This window comes from Cololabis saira, chromosome 11 (assembly GCF_033807715.1).
Source record: "Cololabis saira isolate AMF1-May2022 chromosome 11, fColSai1.1, whole genome shotgun sequence".
Taxonomy (NCBI): domain Eukaryota; kingdom Metazoa; phylum Chordata; class Actinopteri; order Beloniformes; family Belonidae; genus Cololabis; species Cololabis saira.
In genome coordinates this window covers 35,950,794-35,956,380 of record NC_084597.1, presented here as the reverse complement: position 1 = coordinate 35,956,380, position 5,587 = coordinate 35,950,794, and the positions used below count along the sequence as shown (strand labels likewise).

Genomic DNA, 5,587 nt, shown 5'->3' with positions numbered 1-5,587 from the left:
CTTGTACTACAACATATTTTTGTCTCATCGGGCTAGCTATTACGCTTTTTGAGATATTTAACTATCTGGTGGTGCAACGCACAGGTCAAGTACCTGGTGAGACGCAGGAGGAGCCCGGCCAGGAGTCAACCCACAGTGCCCAGACCCTCCACGCTCCACAAGCCCCGCCGTATGTCAGGCAGTCCGAACATCGCCGGGTCATGTGGCCTTCAGCCAACAAGGAAAGAGAATGGCTCCAGTTTGATGAAGACCTGGATCAAGTCCTTGACGCTACAGCAAGGGGAGTTGCTGACCAGAAGTTGCGGACAATGTCGGCAATGATCATCAGCATAGGTGCTGAAAGATTTGGCATAAAAGAACAGCAGCCAACCAGACGTCTAGGGGAGCCAAACAGGCGGGAGGTCAAGATCAGCCAGTTACGGCAGGAGCTTAGACTGCTTGGGCAGCAGTTTAAGCAGGCAAAAGAGGAGGAGAAGGCCGGGCTGGCAGAGCTCCGTAACATCCTGAGGAAAAAACGCACCACCCTCCCTCGAGCCGAGTGGCATAGAAGGAGGGGCAGGGAGAGAGCCAGGAGACGTGCAGCTTTCATCTCCAATCCCTTTGGCTTCAGAAGTTGCGGACAATGTCGGCAATGATCATCAGCATAGGTGCTGAAAGATTTGGCATAAAAGAACAGCAGCCAACCAGACGTCTAGGGGAGCCAAACAGGCGGGAGGTCAAGATCAGCCAGTTACGGCAGGAGCTTAGACTGCTTGGGCGGCAGTTTAAGCAGGCAAAAGAGGAGGAGAAGGCCAGGCTGGCAGAGCTCCGTAACATCCTGAGGAAAAAACTCACCACCCTCCGTCGAGCCGAGTGGCATAGAAGGAGGGGCAGGGAGAGAGCCATGAGACGTGCAGCTTTCATCTCCAATCCCTTTGGCTTCACCAAGAAGACCCTTGGGCAGAAAAGAAGTGGCCACCTTGCCTGCACTGAAGACGAGGTTAACAAGTACCTCAGTGCCACCTACAGTGACAGTGCAAGAGAGAAAGACCTGGGGCCGTGCAGGACATTGATAGCTCCGCCAGAACCCACCTCAGCATTTAACACCAAGGAGCCAACATTGAAGGAAGTTGAGGAGGTTGTAAAGGCAGCTAGATCCAATTCAGTGCCAGGCCCCAGTGGAGTGCCATATGTTGTCTACAAGAGATGCCCTAGACTCTTGAAGCGACTATGGAGGATCCTCAAAGTCATCTGGAGAAGAGGGAAGGTGGCCCAGCAGTGGAGGCATGCAGAGGGTGTCTGGATTCCGAAGGAGGAGAGCTCGACTACAATCGAGCAGTTCCGGATCATCTCACTCCTCAGCGTCGAGGGCAAGATATTCTTTAGTATTGTTGCCCGGCGCATGACGGAGTTCCTCCTGAGGAACAGGTACATCGACACCTCTGTGCAGAAAGGGGGAGTCCCAAAGGTTCCAGGATGCATTGAGCATACAGGAGTCATCACCCAGCTGATCCGGGAGGCTCGTGAGGGCAAAGGAGATCTGGCAGTCCTTTGGCTCGACCTTGCCAACGCCTACGGGTCCATTCCACACAAGCTGGTGGAAACCTTGCTTGACCGACACCACGTTCCGGTGAAGTCAGCAGAGGTGGAGTGCAGAGGCCCACTAACCAACTCAGGTATGCGGCAGCCCCCTATCAGAGCATTTATGGATGATCTGACAGTGACCACAACATCAGTCCCGGGCTGTAGAGGGATCCTTCAAGGCCTCGAGCGCCTTATTAGCTGGGCCCGAATTAACTTTAAGCCAGCCAAGTCCAGGTCCCTGGTGGTGAGGAAGGGGAAGGTTACAGACCGGTTTCGCTTCTCAATAGGGGCCACCGATATTCCATCTGTGGGAGAGAAGCCAGTTAGGAGTCTGGGTAAGATCTACGACTGCACCCTGAAGGACACCGCAGCACTCCAAGCAACATCTGAGGAGTTGGGATCCTGGCTGAAGGCAGTGGATAAGTCAGGGTTACCAGGAAAATTTAAAGCCTGGATCTACCAGCATGGCATTTTGCCACGACTCCTCTGGCCGCTGCTGGTCTACGATGTGCCAATGACCACCGTCGAGTGCTTCGAGAGGGAGGTCAGCTCCTTTCTACGGAAGTGGTTGGGCCTTCCACGAAGCCTCAGCAGCATCGCCTTGTACGGGAGGAACAACAAGCTGAAGCTGCCCTTCAGTAGTCTGATGGAGGAGTTTATGGTCACCCGAGCAAGAGAGGTGCTGCTGTACAGAGACTCCAGTGACACCAAAGTCTCCTCGGCAGGCATAGAAGTGAGGACCGGCAGGAAGTGGAAGGCTCAAGAGGCGGTTGACCAGGCTGAGTCCCGCTTGCGGCACAGCGAGCTGGTTGGAAAAGTGGCTTCTGGACGGGCAGGACTCGGGAGTAACCCAAGACCTTCGTACAACAAGACCCAGGGGAAGGAAAGGCGGCTGCTTATCCAGGAGGAGGTCCGAGCAGGGGTGGAGGAAGCCCGCTGCAGTAGGACAGTAGGGATGTGGCAGCAGGGGGCGTGGACCCGATGGGAGGAGGCAGCTGACCGGAAGATAACGTGGACAGAGTTATGGCGATCTGAGCCACACCGGATTAAGTTCCACATCCAGTCGGTGTACGACGTCCTCCCGAGTCCGTCCAACCTCTTCCGCTGGGGCTTGGCCGAGAACCCACTGTGCCCCCTCGTCCCCCATGTTCTGAGCTGCTGCCCTAAGGCACTGGGCGATGGCCGTTACCGCTGGCGCCATGACCAAGTGCTGCGGGTCATCGCAGAGGCCATTTGCACAGGGATCTCCACCAGTAAAGGCCAGAAACCATCAAGGCAGTACATCACCTTTGTTAGGGCTGGGGAGAAGCCCCAGCAGCTCCGGAGTCAGGCAGGGGGGCTGCTGGCAACAGCTCGGGATTGGCAGCTGAAGGTCGACCTAGGGAGACAGCTCAAGTTCCCGGAGAACATTGCAGTGACCACACTCAGGCCTGACATGGTCCTAGTGTCACAGTCAACAAGACAGGTGGTCCTGCTGGAGTTGACTGTCCCCTGGGAAGACCGGATGGAGGAGGCCTTTGAGAGGAAGAGGGCCAAGTATGAGGAGCTGGCAAGGTGAATGCCGAAGCAAGGGATGGAGGACCCGATGCAACCCCATCGAGGTCGGTTGCAGAGGATTTGCCGGCCAGTCTCTCAGCAGGGCACTCAAGATGCTGGGAGTGAAGGGACTGCAGCACAGAAAAGCCATCAAAAACATCTCTGACGCAGCAGAGAAGGCGTCCAGATGGCTGTGGATCAAGCGGGGCGATCCGTGGACCACAAAAGCTACCTAGACACAAGCCGGGATTTGATCACCCCGGCTGGGTCACCTGGGCGAGGGTGTCTGTTGTGAGACCCGAAACACCCCGTGACCCCAGGCTACAACACTGATGATGTGTCTAGGTGGCACCAGAAGGTGTATTTGAGAACTATTCTAATTTTCAAGCTAACAGAAATTTGGAGACTTGTTGCTCGGCAACACGATATCGCAGAGACATTGATCCAAAGTTAAAAGACTCAGGATGTGGACTACAACATACTGAGGTTTCATTCGGCTGTTGTTTACAACTTTTGAGATATTGAAGCCAAATTGTCCCATTCTATCCTATGGGTCTTGTTACCAGGGCAACAAAACCTATGCATTTTTATGGGGGAGAATATTAATTAAATCATCCGTAAATGTGGCCCGAACCACAACGTGCATCCAGGCCTTGGTTTGGTTTATTGGCCTTTATTAATAACCTCAAACATGGCAAGAACCACCTCCGACACAACCAAAACAACCTTAAACACAACCACTACAGCCCCAAATCAAAGCAGCGAGAGGGGACGAATGGGCAGTAGGGCATGCCCATATCAAAATTTCCTGAAATTTTCTGGTTTTAAATTGTTATTTATTTGTTATTTACTGTACAGTGAGTGAAACAACTGGAGTCAAATTCCCCATCTTGTTTGACCTTACTTGGCCAAATAAACGTGATTCTGATTCTGATTCAACCTTTCAACATTTGTCTTACCTTTTTGATATATGTAATTTTCATCAGTGCCCTGCATGAATCAGTTACTTTAACTCATAGTGAGACTAGCTTTTGATTTATTGGAAACCAAATACAGTAATCAACATCTAAGCCAAGTGGATCAAAGACACTTAAATACATTCTGCCAGAATTTGGAACAATATCCGCTCTTGTCTTAGGACAACTTTGATTAAAATTCAGATAAAATTAAATTCAGAAAGTGTAGAACTGCAAACTTATTGAAATTCTTGCTTTACTCATCGAAATACAGCAAACCTCTGCAGCAAACGTTTGCTCTCAATTTAAGGAATCAATCGCTGCTGGTATTCTTTTAAAGTGTGCATTTATTTATTTATTTGTCCACCTGACAACAAAATTAACCACAAAGAGGACAATCCTAGCAAATATACTCAAGGCTCACTTGCAAAATAAAGAAAAGAAAATGGTTTCAGTTCTGAACCTTAACCTATTCAAATTGCAAGATGCTGAAACATCACATGAGCTGACCACAGTGGAATTTTATATTGAAAAAAACACTACAGGAGATCCTTCTGGGCCACAGCTATAAACCTCTACAATGACTCCTTGAAGGGACTTCAATCAAGACTGCTGCAACGGTTATTGTCCCTTCGGGGAGTGTTAGTATTTTTTAATTTAAATTGATTCATCCAGCTTCTCCATGGTCAAACCATGCTTCATTTGATCTACCATAGAAGTGAGCAGGAAAAAAACTGTTAACACCTTTTGTCAAAGAAGTACTCTATGTGAAAAAAGGGGGTTGGAATGGATTTGAGTGTCTAGTTCCAGCCCATGAAAGCAGCTGAGCTGATGAGAAGAGAGCTGTGAAGAAATGGTCAGAAAAGAGAGATAAAATTACACAGAAATGTCATCAAGTCCTCTTGAAATTGTATCAACTTGTGAAAAAATGGACATAATCTTTACATTCTCAGTCTCCACTGATGTATTACTGCAACTCCTTCCGCCCCCCCATTTATCTTTCTCTTTTCATTTTCATGTCAGCATCTTCTGATGCCAACATCACAGTACAGCTGTAGGTTCACAGCCGTGATGAACCATGGATTCAGGCAGGTTAATGGCAAAAGAGCAAACAGCCACAGTCTGAACTATTATATAACATGCTGATGACCAGCCTTCACCAGCATGAGGCGTGTTTAAGTGTGTCGGACACCAAAACTTACTCTATCTGTAACCATTTCTGTCTAAATAAAATGAGAAAAGCTTAAATTAAGTGTTTATTTGTTTTCAATGTACAGAGCTGTGCAAAAGGCTTAATGTTGAGAAATTCTTTAAAATACTTTTTTTCATCAATTAACTTTAATAATTCTAAAGAAATCTGCTGCCAGTCAGATGCCTCTTCAATGGTATTAAATCCTTTGTTTCCGTGTATTGAGGACACCACAAATCCCAACCAATTCCCAACAGTTTGCAGAAAAGCAGCCCCATTCTTGGAAGGAACCTCCTCTGTCCCTCACTGTGTCCTGCATACGCGTATTATTGAACTACTTTCC

General features: G+C 49.1%; 1 pseudogene; it reads left to right on the top strand.

Annotated features, from left to right (window-relative positions):
- The first annotated feature begins 622 nt into the window (after nucleotides 1-622).
- Nucleotides 623-3,353, top strand: LOC133454466 (uncharacterized; annotated as a pseudogene).
- The last annotated feature ends 2,234 nt before the right edge of the window (nucleotides 3,354-5,587 follow it).